Below are 16,962 nucleotides of genomic sequence, written 5' to 3'. Positions count from 1 at the left end.
GTCCACTCATTACTACCGCGGCCTACTGGGAACTAACCGAATTCACCATGTTACTCAGATTCGGCTCACCAAATTTTGATAAATCTTTAAAAGTACACATCGTACAAGAGCAGGCTACTGGGAACTAACTGAATTCACAGAGAAACAGTGTTTCAGTTCGTTAAAACGTTGCTCTATCTTGAATAACAAGCTTATTACATGCGAATCCTATTGGGAACCTACTGAATTCACCATGATACTTAGATTCCGTTCCACAAAATGTTGCTCTATATTGAAAAGCAGACTCATACAAGCATGTCCCATTGGGAACTCACTGAATTCGCCTAGAAATTTTGATTCCATTCGTGAAAATTTTTCTCTATCCCGAACAGTCCACTCATTACTACCGCGGCCTACTGGGAACTAACCGAATTCACCATGTTACTCAGATTCGGCTCACCAAATTTTGATAAATCTTTAAAAGTACACATCGTACAAGAGCAGGCTACTGGGAACTAACTGAATTCACAGAGAAACAGTGTTTCAGTTCGTTAAAACGTTGCTCTATCTTGAATAACAAGCTTATTTCATGCGAATCCTATTGGGAACCTACTGAATTCACCATGATACTTAGATTCCGTTCCACAAAATGTTGCTCTATATTGAAAAGCAGACTCATACAAGCATGTCCCATTGGGAACTCACTGAATTCGCCTACAAATTTTGATTCCATTCGTGAAAATTTTTCTATATCCCGAACAGTCCACTCATTTCTACCGCGGCCTACTGGGAACTAACCGAATTCACCATGTTACTCAGATTCGGCTCACCAAATTTTGATAAATCTTTAAAAGTACACATCGTACAAGAGCAGGCTACTGGGAACTAACTGAATTCACAGAGAAACAGTGTTTCAGTTCGTTAAAACGTTGCTCTCTCTTGAATAACAAGCTTATTACATGCGAATCCTATTGGGAACCTACTGAATTCACCATGATACTTAGATTCCGTTCCACAAAATGTTGCTCTATATTGAAAAGCAGACTCATACAAGCATGTCCCATTGGGAACTCACTGAATTCGCCTAGAAATTTTGATTCCATTCGTGAAAATTTTTCTCTATCCCGAACAGTCCACTCATTACTACCGCGGCCTACTGGGAACTAACCGAATTCACCATGTTACTCAGATTCGGCTCACCAAATTTTGATAAATCTTTAAAAGTACACATCGTACAAGAGCAGGCTACTGGGAACTAACTGAATTCACAGAGAAACAGTGTTTCAGTTCGTTAAAACGTTGCTCTATCTTGAATAACAAGCTTATTACATGCGAATCCTATTGGGAACCTACTCAATTCACCATGATACTTAGATTCCGTTCCACAAAATGTTGCTCTATATTGAAAAGCAGACTCATACAAGCATGTCCCATTGGGAACTCACTGAATTCGCCTAGAAATTTTGATTCCATTCGTGAAAATTTTTCTATATCCCGAACAGTCCACTCATTACTACCGCGGCCTACTGGGAACTAACCGAATTCACCATGTTACTCAGATTCGGCTCACCAAATTTTGATAAATCTTTAAAAGTACACATCGTACAAGAGCAGGCTACTGGGAACTAACTGAATTCACAGAGAAACAGTGTTTCAGTTCGTTAAAACGTTGCTCTATCTTGAATAACAAGCTTATTACATGCGAATCCTATTGGGAACCTACTGAATTCACCATGATACTTAGATTCCGTTCCACAAAATGTTGCTCTATATTGAAAAGCAGACTCATACAAGCATGTCCCATTGGGAACTCACTGAATTCGCCTAGAAGTTTTGATTCCATTCGTGAAAATTTTTCTATATCCCGAACAGTCCACTCATTACTACCGCGGCCTACTGGGAACTAACCGAATTCACCATGTTACTCAGATTCGGCTCACCAAATTTTGATAAATCTTTAAAAGTACACATCGTACAAGAGCAGGCTACTGGGAACTAACTGAATTCACAGAGAAACAGTGTTTCAGTTCGTTAAAACGTTGCTCTCTCTTGAATAACAAGCTTATTACATGCGAATCCTATTGGGAACCTACTGAATTCACCATGATACTTAGATTCCGTTCCACAAAATGTTGCTCTATATTGAAAAGCAGACTCATACAAGCATGTCCCATTGGGAACTCACTGAATTCGCCTAGAAATTTTGATTCCATTCGTGAAAATTTTTCTCTATCCCGAACAGTCCACTCATTACTACCGCGGCCTACTGGGAACTAACCGAATTCACCATGTTACTCAGATTCGGCTCACCAAATTTTGATAAATCTTTAAAAGTACACATCGTACAAGAGCAGGCTACTGGGAACTAACTGAATTCACAGAGAAACAGTGTTTCAGTTCGTTAAAACGTTGCTCTATCTTGAATAACAAGCTTATTACATGCGAATCCTATTGGGAACCTACTCAATTCACCATGATACTTAGATTCCGTTCCACAAAATATTGCTCTATATTGAAAAGCAGACTCATACAAGCATGTCCCATTGGGAACTCACTGAATTCGCCTAGAAATTTTGATTCCATTCGTGAAAATTTTTCTATATCCCGAACAGTCCACTCATTACTACCGCGGCCTACTGGGAACTAACCGAATTCACCATGTTACTCAGATTCGGCTCACCAAATTTTGATAAATCTTTAAAAGTACACATCGTACAAGAGCAGGCTACTGGGAACTAACTGAATTCACAGAGAAACAGTGTTTCAGTTCGTTAAAACGTTGCTCTATCTTGAATAACAAGCTTATTACATGCGAATCCTATTGGGAACCTACTGAATTCACCATGATACTTAGATTCCGTTCCACAAAATGTTGCTCTATATTGAAAAGCAGACTCATACAAGCATGTCCCATTGGGAACTCACTGAATTCGCCTAGAAATTTTGATTCCATTCGTGAAAATTTTTCTATATCCCGAACAGTCCACTCATTACTACCGCGGCCTACTGGGAACTAACCGAATTCACCATGTTACTCAGATTCGGCTCACCACATTTTGATAAATCTTTAAAAGTACACATCGTACAAGAGCAGGCTACTGGGAACTAACTGAATTCACAGAGAAACAGTGTTTCAGTTCGTTAAAACGTTGCTCTATCTTGAATAACAAGCTTATTACATGCGAATCCTATTGGGAACCTACTGAATTCACCATGATACTTAGATTCCGTTCCACAAAATGTTGCTCTATATTGAAAAGCAGACTCATACAAGCATGTCCCATTGGGAACTCACTGAATTCGCCTACAAATTTTGATTCCATTCGTGAAAATTTTTCTATATCCCGAACAGTCCACTCATTACTACTGCGGCCTACTGGGAACTAACCGAATTCACCATGTTACTCAGATTCGGCTCACCAAATTTTGATAAATCTTTAAAAGTACACATCGTACAAGAGCAGGCTACTGGGAACTAACTGAATTCACAGAGAAACAGTGTTTCAGTTCGTTAAAACGTTGCTCTATCTTGAATAACAAGCTTATTACATGCGAATCCTATTGGGAACCTACTGAATTCACCATGATACTTAGATTCCGTTCCACAAAATGTTGCTCTATATTGAAAAGTAGACTCATACAAGCATGTCCCATTGGGAACTCACTGAATTCGCCTAGAAATTTTGATTCCATTCGTGAAAATTTTTCTCTATCCCGAACAGTCCACTCATTACTACCGCGGCCTACTGGGAACTAACCGAATTCACCATGTTACTCAGATTCGGCTCACCAAATTTTGATAAATCTTTAAAAGTACACATCGTACAAGAGCAGGCTACTGGGAACTAACTGAATTCACAGAGAAACAGTGTTTCAGTTCGTTAAAACGTTGCTCTCTCTTGAATAACAAGCTTATTACATGCGAATCCTATTGGGAACCTACTGAATTCACCATGATACTTAGATTCCGTTCCACAAAATGTTGCTCTATATTGAAAAGCAGACTCATACAAGCATGTCCCATTGGGAACTCACTGAATTCGCCTAGAAATTTTGATTCCATTCGTGAAAATTTTTCTCTATCCCGAACAGTCCACTCATTACTACCGCGGCCTACTGGGAACTAACCGAATTCACCATGTTACTCAGATTCGGCTCACCAAATTTTGATAAATCTTTAAAAGTACACATCGTACAAGAGCAGGCTACTGGGAACTAACTGAATTCACAGAGAAACAGTGTTTCAGTTCGTTAAAACGTTGCTCTATCTTGAATAACAAGCTTATTACATGCGAATCCTATTGGGAACCTACTGAATTCACCATGATACTTAGATTCCGTTCCACAAAATGTTGCTCTATATTGAAAAGCAGACTCATACAAGCATGTCCCATTGGGAACTCACTGAATTCGCCTAGAAGTTTTGATTCCATTCGTGAAAATTTTTCTATATCCCGAACAGTCCACTCATTACTACCGCGGCCTACTGGGAACTAACCGAATTCACCATGTTACTCAGATTCGGCTCACCAAATTTTGATAAATCTTTAAAAGTACACATCGTACAAGAGCAGGCTACTGGGAACTAACTGAATTCACAGAGAAACAGTGTTTCAGTTCGTTAAAACGTTGCTCTCTCTTGAATAACAAGCTTATTACATGCGAATCCTATTGGGAACCTACTGAATTCACCATGATACTTAGATTCCGTTCCACAAAATGTTGCTCTATATTGAAAAGCAGACTCATACAAGCATGTCCCATTGGGAACTCACTGAATTCGCCTAGAAATTTTGATTCCATTCGTGAAAATTTTTCTATATCCCGAACAGTCCACTCATTACTACCGCGGCCTACTGGGAACTAACCGAATTCACCATGTTACTCAGATTCGGCTCACCAAATTTTGATAAATCTTTAAAAGTACACATCGTACAAGAGCAGGCTACTGGGAACTAACTGAATTCACAGAGAAACAGTGTTTCAGTTCGTTAAAACGTTGCTCTATCTTGAATAACAAGCTTATTACATGCGAATCCTATTGGGAACCTACTGAATTCACCATGATACTTAGATTCCGTTCCACAAAATGTTGCTCTATATTGAAAAGCAGACTCATACAAACATGTCCCATTGGGAACTCACTGAATTCGCCTAGAAATTTTGATTCCATTCGTGAAAATTTTTCTATATCCCGAACAGTCCACTCATTACTAGCGGCCTACTGGGAACTAACCGAATTCACCATGTTACTCAGATTCGGCTCACCAAATTTTGATAAATCTTTAAAAGTACACATCGTACAAGAACAGGCTACTGGGAACTAACTGAATTCACAGAGAAACAGTGTTTCAGTTCGTTAAAACGTTGCTCTATCTTGAATAACAAGCTTATTACATGCGAATCCTATTGGGAACCTACTGAATTCACCATGATACTTAGATTCCGTTCCACAAAATGTTGCTCTATATTGAAAAGCAGACTCATACAAGCATGTCCCATTGGGAACTCACTGAATTCGCCTAGAAGTTTTGATTCCATTCGTGAAAATTTTTCTCTATCCCGAACAGTCCACTCATTACTACTGCGGCCTACTGGGAACTAACCGAATTCACCATGTTACTCAGATTCGGCTCACCAAATTTTGATAAATCTTTAAAAGTACACATCGTACAAGAGCAGGCTACTGGGAACTAACTGAATTCACAGAGAAACAGTGTTTCAGTTCGTTAAAACGTTGCTCTATCTTGAATAACAAGCTTATTACATGCGAATCCTATTGGGAACCTACTGAATTCACCATGATACTTAGATTCCGTTCCACAAAATGTTGCTCTATATTGAAAAGCAGACTCATACAAGCATGTCCCATTGGGAACTCACTGAATTCGCCTACAAATTTTGATTCCATTCGTGAAAATTTTTCTATATCCCGAACAGTCCACTCATTACTACTGCGGCCTACTGGGAACTAACCGAATTCACCATGTTACTCAGATTCGGCTCACCAAATTTTGATAAATCTTTAAAAGTACACATCGTACAAGAGCAGGCTACTGGGAACTAACTGAATTCACAGAGAAACAGTGTTTCAGTTCGTTAAAACGTTGCTCTATCTTGAATAACAAGCTTATTACATGCGAATCCTATTGGGAACCTACTGAATTCACCATGATACTTAGATTCCGTTCCACAAAATGTTGCTCTATATTGAAAAGCAGACTCATACAAGCATGTCCCATTGGGAACTCACTGAATTCGCCTAGAAATTTTGATTCCATTCGTGAAAATTTTTCTCTATCCCGAACAGTCCACTCATTACTACCGCGGCCTACTGGGAACTAACCGAATTCACCATGTTACTCAGATTCGGCTCACCAAATTTTGATAAATCTTTAAAAGTACACATCGTACAAGAGCAGGCTACTGGGAACTAACTGAATTCACAGAGAAACAGTGTTTCAGTTCGTTAAAACGTTGCTCTATCTTGAATAACAAGCTTATTACATGCGAATCCTATTGGGAACCTACTGAATTCACCATGATACTTAGATTCCGTTCCACAAAATGTTGCTCTATATTGAAAAGCAGACTCATACAAGCATGTCCCATTGGGAACTCACTGAATTCGCCTAGAAATTTTGATTCCATTCGTGAAAATTTTTCTATATCCCGAACAGTCCACTCATTACTACCGCGGCCTACTGGGAACTAACCGAATTCACCATGTTACTCAGATTCGGCTCACCAAATTTTGATAAATCTTTAAAAGTACACATCGTACAAGAGCAGGCTACTGGGAACTAACTGAATTCACAGAGAAACAGTGTTTCAGTTCGTTAAAACGTTGCTCTATCTTGAATAACAAGCTTATTTCATGCGAATCCTATTGGGAACCTACTGAATTCACCATGATACTTAGATTCCGTTCCACAAAATGTTGCTCTATATTGAAAAGCAGACTCATACAAGCATGTCCCATTGGGAACTCACTGAATTCGCCTAGAAGTTTTGATTCCATTCGTGAAAATTTTTCTATATCCCGAACAGTCCACTCATTACTACCGCGGCCTACTGGGAACTAACCGAATTCACCATGTTACTCAGATTCGGCTCACCAAATTTTGATAAATCTTTAAAAGTACACATCGTACAAGAGCAGGCTACTGGGAACTAACTGAATTCACAGAGAAACAGTGTTTCAGTTCGTTAAAACGTTGCTCTCTCTTGAATAACAAGCTTATTACATGCGAATCCTATTGGGAACCTACTGAATTCACCATGATACTTAGATTCCGTTCCACAAAATGTTGCTCTATATTGAAAAGCAGACTCATACAAGCATGTCCCATTGGGAACTCACTGAATTCGCCTAGAAATTTTGATTCCATTCGTGAAAATTTTTCTCTATCCCGAACAGTCCACTCATTACTACCGCGGCCTACTGGGAACTAACCGAATTCACCATGTTACTCAGATTCGGCTCACCAAATTTTGATAAATCTTTAAAAGTACACATCGTACAAGAGCAGGCTACTGGGAACTAACTGAATTCACAGAGAAACAGTGTTTCAGTTCGTTAAAACGTTGCTCTATATTGAATAACAAGCTTATTACATGCGAATCCTATTGGGAACCTACTGAATTCACCATGATACTTAGATTCCGTTCCACAAAATGTTGCTCTATATTGAAAAGCAGACTCATACAAGCATGTCCCATTGGGAACTCACTGAATTCGCCTAGAAATTTTGATTCCATTCGTGAAAATTTTTCTATATCCCGAACAGTCCACTCATTACTAGCGGCCTACTGGGAACTAACCGAATTCACCATGTTACTCAGATTCGGCTCACCAAATTTTGATAAATCTTTAAAAGTACACATCGTACAAGAGCAGGCTACTGGGAACTAACTGAATTCACAGAGAAACAGTGTTTCAGTTCGTTAAAACGTTGCTCTATCTTGAATAACAAGCTTATTACATGCGAATCCTATTGGGAACCTACTGAATTCACCATGATACTTAGATTCCGTTCCACAAAATGTTGCTCTATATTGAAAAGCAGACTCATACAAGCATGTCCCATTGGGAACTCACTGAATTCGCCTAGAAATTTTGATTCCATTCGTGAAAATTTTTCTCTATCCCGAACAGTCCACTCATTACTACCGCGGCCTACTGGGAACTAACCGAATTCACCATGTTACTCAGATTCGGCTCACCAAATTTTGATAAATCTTTAAAAGTACACATCGTACAAGAGCAGGCTACTGGGAACTAACTGAATTCACAGAGAAACAGTGTTTCAGTTCGTTAAAACGTTGCTCTATCTTGAATAACAAGCTTATTACATGCGAATCCTATTGGGAACCTACTGAATTCACCATGATACTTAGATTCCGTTCCACAAAATGTTGCTCTATATTGAAAAGCAGACTCATACAAGCATGTCCCATTGGGAACTCACTGAATTCGCCTAGAAATTTTGATTCCATTCGTGAAAATTTTTCTATATCCCGAACAGTCCACTCATTACTACTGCAGCCTACTGGGAACTAACCGAATTCACCATGTTACTCAGATTCGGCTCACCAAATTTTGATAAATCTTTAAAAGTACACATCGTACAAGAGCAGGCTACTGGGAACTAACTGAATTCACAGAGAAACAGTGTTTCAGTTCGTTAAAACGTTGCTCTATCTTGAATAACAAGCTTATTACATGCGAATCCTATTGGGAACCTACTGAATTCACCATGATACTTAGATTCCGTTCCACAAAATGTTGCTCTATATTGAAAAGCAGACTCATACAAGCATGTCCCATTGGGAACTCACTGAATTCGCCTACAAATTTTGATTCCATTCGTGAAAATTTTTCTATATCCCGAACAGTCCACTCATTACTACTGCGGCCTACTGGGAACTAACCGAATTCACCATGTTACTCAGATTCGGCTCACCAAATTTTGATAAATCTTTAAAAGTACACATCGTACAAGAGCAGGCTACTGGGAACTAACTGAATTCACAGAGAAACAGTGTTTCAGTTCGTTAAAACGTTGCTCTATCTTGAATAACAAGCTTATTACATGCGAATCCTATTGGGAACCTACTGAATTCACCATGATACTTAGATTCCGTTCCACAAAATGTTGCTCTATATTGAAAAGCAGACTCATACAAGCATGTCCCATTGGGAACTCACTGAATTCGCCTAGAAATTTTGATTCCATTCGTGAAAATTTTTCTATATCCCGAACAGTCCACTCATTACTACCGCGGCCTACTGGGAACTAACCGAATTCACCATGTTACTCAGATTCGGCTCACCAAATTTTGATAAATCTTTAAAAGTACACATCGTACAAGAGCAGGCTACTGGGAACTAACTGAATTCACAGAGAAACAGTGTTTCAGTTCGTTAAAACGTTGCTCTATCTTGAATAACAAGCTTATTACATGCGAATCCTATTGGGAACCTACTGAATTCACCATGATACTTAGATTCCGTTCCACAAAATGTTGCTCTATATTGAAAAGCAGACTCATACAAGCATGTCCCATTGGGAACTCACTGAATTCGCCTAGAAATTTTGATTCCATTCGTGAAAATTTTTCTATATCCCGAACAGTCCACTCATTACTACCGCGGCCTACTGGGAACTAACCGAATTCACCATGTTACTCAGATTCGGCTCACCAAATTTTGATAAATCTTTAAAAGTACACATCGTACAAGAGCAGGCTACTGGGAACTAACTGAATTCACAGAGAAACAGTGTTTCAGTTCGTTAAAACGTTGCTCTATCTTGAATAACAAGCTTATTTCATGCGAATCCTATTGGGAACCTACTGAATTCACCATGATACTTAGATTCCGTTCCACAAAATGTTGCTCTATATTGAAAAGCAGACTCATACAAGCATGTCCCATTGGGAACTCACTGAATTCGCCTAGAAGTTTTGATTCCATTCGTGAAAATTTTTCTATATCCCGAACAGTCCACTCATTACTACCGCGGCCTACTGGGAACTAACCGAATTCACCATGTTACTCAGATTCGGCTCACCAAATTTTGATAAATCTTTAAAAGTACACATCGTACAAGAGCAGGCTACTGGGAACTAACTGAATTCACAGAGAAACAGTGTTTCAGTTCGTTAAAACGTTGCTCTCTCTTGAATAACAAGCTTATTACATGCGAATCCTATTGGGAACCTACTGAATTCACCATGATACTTAGATTCCGTTCCACAAAATGTTGCTCTATATTGAAAAGCAGACTCATACAAGCATGTCCCATTGGGAACTCACTGAATTCGCCTAGAAATTTTGATTCCATTCGTGAAAATTTTTCTATATCCCGAACAGTCCACTCATTACTACCGCGGCCTACTGGGAACTAACCGAATTCACCATGTTACTCAGATTCGGCTCACCAAATTTTGATAAATCTTTAAAAGTACACATCGTACAAGAGCAGGCTACTGGGAACTAACTGAATTCACAGAGAAACAGTGTTTCAGTTCGTTAAAACGTTGCTCTATCTTGAATAACAAGCTTATTACATGCGAATCCTATTGGGAACCTACTGAATTCACCATGATACTTAGATTCCGTTCCACAAAATGTTGCTCTATATTGAAAAGCAGACTCATACAAACATGTCCCATTGGGAACTCACTGAATTCGCCTAGAAATTTTGATTCCATTCGTGAAAATTTTTCTATATCCCGAACAGTCCACTCATTACTAGCGGCCTACTGGGAACTAACCGAATTCACCATGTTACTCAGATTCGGCTCACCAAATTTTGATAAATCTTTAAAAGTACACATCGTACAAGAGCAGGCTACTGGGAACTAACTGAATTCACAGAGAAACAGTGTTTCAGTTCGTTAAAACGTTGCTCTATCTTGAATAACAAGCTTATTACATGCGAATCCTATTGGGAACCTACTGAATTCACCATGATACTTAGATTCCGTTCCACAAAATGTTGCTCTATATTGAAAAGCAGACTCATACAAGCATGTCCCATTGGGAACTCACTGAATTCGCCTAGAAATTTTGATTCCATTCGTGAAAATTTTTCTCTATCCCGAACAGTCCACTCATTACTACTGCGGCCTACTGGGAACTAACCGAATTCACCATGTTACTCAGATTCGGCTCACCAAATTTTGATAAATCTTTAAAAGTACACATCGTACAAGAGCAGGCTACTGGGAACTAACTGAATTCACAGAGAAACAGTGTTTCAGTTCGTTAAAACGTTGCTCTATCTTGAATAACAAGCTTATTACATGCGAATCCTATTGGGAACCTACTGAATTCACCATGATACTTAGATTCCGTTCCACAAAATGTTGCTCTATATTGAAAAGCAGACTGATACAAGCATGTCCCATTGGGAACTCACTGAATTCGCCTAGAAATTTTGATTCCATTCGTGAAAATTTTTCTATATCCCGAACAGTCCACTCATTACTACCGCGGCCTACTGGGAACTAACCGAATTCACCATGTTACTCAGATTCGGCTCACCAAATTTTGATAAATCTTTAAAAGTACACATCGTACAAGAGCAGGCTACTGGGAACTAACTGAATTCACAGAGAAATAGTGTTTCAGTTCGTTAAAACGTTGCTCTATCTTGAATAACAAGCTTATTACATGCGAATCCTATTGGGAACCTACTGAATTCACCATGATACTTAGATTCCGTTCCACAAAATGTTGCTCTATATTGAAAAGCAGACTCATACAAGCATGTCCCATTGGGAACTCACTGAATTCGCCTAGAAATTTTGATTCCATTCGTGAAAATTTTTCTATATCCCGAACAGTCCACTCATTACTACTGCGGCCTACTGGGAACTAACCGAATTCACCATGTTACTCAGATTCGGCTCACCAAATTTTGATAAATCTTTAAAAGTACACATCGTACAAGAGCAGGCTACTGGGAACTAACTGAATTCACAGAGAAACAGTGTTTCAGTTCGTTAAAACGTTGCTCTATCTTGAATAACAAGCTTATTACATGCGAATCCTATTGGGAACCTACTGAATTCACCATGATACTTAGATTCCGTTCCACAAAATGTTGCTCTATATTGAAAAGCAGACTCATACAAGCATGTCCCATTGGGAACTCACTGAATTCGCCTAGAAATTTTGATTCCATTCGTGAAAATTTTTCTCTATCCCGAACAGTCCACTCATTACTACCGCGGCCTACTGGGAACTAACCGAATTCACCATGTTACTCAGATTCGGCTCACCAAATTTTGATAAATCTTTAAAAGTACACATCGTACAAGAGCAGGCTACTGGGAACTAACTGAATTCACAGAGAAACAGTGTTTCAGTTCGTTAAAACGTTGCTCTATCTTGAATAACAAGCTTATTACATGCGAATCCTATTGGGAACCTACTGAATTCACCATGATACTTAGATTCCGTTCCACAAAATGTTGCTCTATATTGAAAAGCAGACTCATACAAGCATGTCCCATTGGGAACTCACTGAATTCGCCTAGAAATTTTGATTCCATTCGTGAAAATTTTTCTATATCCCGAACAGTCCACTCATTACTACCGCGGCCTCCTGGGAACTAACCGAATTCACCATGTTACTCAGATTCGGCTCACCAAATTTTGATAAATCTTTAAAAGTACACATCGTACAAGAGCAGGCTACTGGGACTAACTGAATTCACAGAGAAACAGTGTTTCAGTTCGTTAAAACGTTGCTCTATCTTGAATAACAAGCTTATTACATGCGAATCCTATTGGGAACCTACTGAATTCACCATGATACTTAGATTCCGTTCCACAAAATGTTGCTCTATATTGAAAAGCAGACTCATACAAGCATGTCCCATTGGGAACTCACTGAATTCGCCTAGAAATTTTGATTCCATTCGTGAAAATTTTTCTATATCCCGAACAGTCCACTCATTACTACCGCGGCCTACTGGGAACTAACCGAATTCACCATGTTACTCAGATTCGGCTCACCAAATTTTGATAAATCTTTAAAAGTACACATCGTACAAGAGCAGGCTACTGGGAACTAACTGAATTCACAGAGAAACAGTGTTTCAGTTCGTTAAAACGTTGCTCTATCTTGAATAACAAGCTTATTACATGCGAATCCTATTGGGAACCTACTGAATTCACCATGATACTTAGATTCCGTTCCACAAAATGTTGCTCTATATTGAAAAGCAGACTCATACAAGCATGTCCCATTGGGAACTCACTGAATTCGCCTAGAAATTTTGATTCCATTCGTGAAAATTTTTCTATATCCCGAACAGTCCACTCATTACTACCGCGGCCTACTGGGAACTAACCGAATTCACCATGTTACTCAGATTCGGCTCACCAAATTTTGATAAATCTTTAAAAGTACACATCGTACAAGAGCAGGCTACTGGGAACTAACTGAATTCACAGAGAAACAGTGTTTCAGTTCGTTAAAACGTTGCTCTATCTTGAATAACAAGCTTATTACATGCGAATCCTATTGGGAACCTACTGAATTCACCATGATACTTAGATTCCGTTCCACAAAATGTTGCTCTATATTGAAAAGCAGACTCATACAAACATGTCCCATTGGGAACTCACTGAATTCGCCTAGAAATTTTGATTCCATTCGTGAAAATTTTTCTATATCCCGAACAGTCCACTCATTACTACTGCGGCCTACTGGGAACTAACCGAATTCACCATGTTACTCAGATTCGGCTCACCAAATTTTGATAAATCTTTAAAAGTACACATCGTACAAGAGCAGGCTACTGGGAACTAACTGAATTCACAGAGAAACAGTGTTTCAGTTCGTTAAAACGTTGCTCTATCTTGAATAACAAGCTTATTACATGCGAATCCTATTGGGAACCTACTGAATTCACCATGATACTTAGATTCCGTTCCACAAAATGTTGCTCTATATTGAAAAGCAGACTCATACAAGCATGTCCCATTGAGAACTCACTGAATTCGCCTAGAAATTTTGATTCCATTCGTGAAAATTTTTCTATATCCCGAACAGTCCACTCATTACTACTGCGGCCTACTGGGAACTAACCGAATTCACCATGTTACTCAGATTCGGCTCACCAAATTTTGATAAATCTTTAAAAGTACACATCGTACAAGAGCAGGCTACTGGGAACTAACTGAATTCACAGAGAAACAGTGTTTCAGTTCGTTAAAACGTTGCTCTATCTTGAATAACAAGCTTATTACATGCGAATCCTATTGGGAACCTACTGAATTCACCATGATACTTAGATTCCGTTCCACAAAATGTTGCTCTATATTGAAAAGCAGACTCATACAAGCATGTCCCATTGGGAACTCACTGAATTCGCCTAGAAATTTTGATTCCATTCGTGAAAATTTTTCTATATCCCGAACAGTCCACTCATTACTACCGCGGCCTACTGGGAACTAACCGAATTCACCATGTTACTCAGATTCGGCTCACCAAATTTTGATAAATCTTTAAAAGTACACATCGTACAAGAGCAGGCTACTGGGAACTAACTGAATTCACAGAGAAACAGTGTTTCAGTTCGTTAAAACGTTGCTCTATCTTGAATAACAAGCTTATTACATGCGAATCCTATTGGGAACCTATTGAATTCACCATGATACTTAGATTCCGTTCCACAAAATGTTGCTCTATATTGAAAAGCAGACTCATACAAGCATGTCCCATTGGGAACTCACTGAATTCGCCTAGAAATTTTGATTCCATTCGTGAAAATTTTTCTCTATCCCGAACAGTCCACTCATTACTACTGCGGCCTACTGGGAACTAACCGAATTCACCATGTTACTCAGATTCGGCTCACCAAATTTTGATAAATCTTTAAAAGTACACATCGTACAAGAGCAGGCTACTGGGAACTAACTGAATTCACAGAGAAACAGTGTTTCAGTTCGTTAAAACGTTGCTCTATCTTGAATAACAAGCTTATTACATGCGAATCCTATTGGGAACCTACTGAATTCACCATGATACTTAGATTCCGTTCCACAAAATGTTGCTCTATATTGAAAAGCAGACTCATACAAGCATGTCCCATTGGGAACTCACTGAATTCGCCTAGAAATTTTGATTCCATTCGTGAAAATTTTTCTATATCCCGAACAGTCCACTCATTACTACTGCGGCCTACTGGGAACTAACCGAATTCACCATGTTACTCAGATTCGGCTCACCAAATTTTGATAAATCTTTAAAAGTACACATCGTACAAGAGCAGGCTACTGGGAACTAACTGAATTCACAGAGAAACAGTGTTTCAGTTCGTTAAAACGTTGCTCTATCTTGAATAACAAGCTTATTACATGCGAATCCTATTGGGAACCTACTGAATTCACCATGATACTTAGATTCCGTTCCACAAAATGTTGCTCTATATTGAAAAGCAGACTCATACAAGCATGTCCCATTGGGAACTCACTGAATTCGCCTAGAAATTTTGATTCCATTCGTGAAAATTTTTCTCTATCCCGAACAGTCCACTCATTACTACTGCGGCCTACTGGGAACTAACCGAATTCACCATGTTACTCAGATTCGGCTCACCAAATTTTGATAAATCTTTAAAAGTACACATCGTACAAGAGCAGGCTACTGGGAACTAACTGAATTCACAGAGAAACAGTGTTTCAGTTCGTTAAAACGTTGCTCTATCTTGAATAACAAGCTTATTACATGCGAATCCTATTGGGAACCTACTGAATTCACCATGATACTTAGATTCCGTTCCACAAAATGTTGCTCTATATTGAAAAGCAGACTCATACAAGCATGTCCCATTGGGAACTCACTGAATTCGCCTAGAAATTTTGATTCCATTCGTGAAAATTTTTCTATATCCCGAACAGTCCACTCATTACTACTGCGGCCTACTGGGAACTAACCGAATTCACCATGTTACTCAGATTCGGCTCACCAAATTTTGATAAATCTTTAAAAGTACACATCGTACAAGAGCAGGCTACTGGGAACTAACTGAATTCACAGAGAAACAGTGTTTCAGTTCGTTAAAACGTTGCTCTATCTTGAATAACAAGCTTATTACATGCGAATCCTATTGGGAACCTACTGAATTCACCATGATACTTAGATTCCGTTCCACAAAATGTTGCTCTATATTGAAAAGCAGACTCATACAAGCATGTCCCATTGGGAACTCACTGAATTCGCCTAGAAATTTTGACTCCATTCGTGAAAATTTTTCTATATCCCGAACAGTCCACTCATTACTACCGCGGCCTACTGGGAACTAACCGAATTCACCATGTTACTCAGATTCGGCTCACCAAATTTTGATAAATCTTTAAAAGTACACATCGTACAAGAGCAGGCTACTGGGAACTAACTGAATTCACAGAGAAACAGTGTTTCAGTTCGTTAAAACGTTGCTCTATCTTGAATAACAAGCTTATTACATGCGAATCCTATTGGGAACCTACTGAATTCACCATGATACTTAGATTCCGTTCCACAAAATGTTGCTCTATATTGAAAAGCAGACTCATACAAGCATGTCCCATTGGGAACTCACTGAATTCGCCTAGAAATTTTGATTCCATTCGTGAAAATTTTTCTATATCCCGAACAGTCCACTCATTACTACTGCGGCCTACTGGGAACTAACCGAATTCACCATGTTACTCAGATTCGGCTCACCAAATTTTGATAAATCTTTAAAAGTACACATCGTACAAGAGCAGGCTACTGGGAACTAACTGAATTCACAGAGAAACAGTGTTTCAGTTCGTTAAAACGTTGCTCTATCTTGAATAACAAGCTTATTACATGCGAATCCTATTGGGAACCTACTGAATTCACCATGATACTTAGATTCCGTTCCACAAAATGTTGCTCTATATTGAAAAGCAGACTCATACAAGCATGTCCCATTGGGAACTCACTGAAT

Source organism: Rattus norvegicus, chromosome 8 (genome assembly GCF_021556685.1).
Source record: "Rattus norvegicus strain SHRSP/BbbUtx chromosome 8, alternate assembly SHRSP_T2T, whole genome shotgun sequence".
NCBI lineage: Eukaryota > Metazoa > Chordata > Mammalia > Rodentia > Muridae > Rattus > Rattus norvegicus.
Note: the sequence above shows the minus strand (reverse complement) of the source record.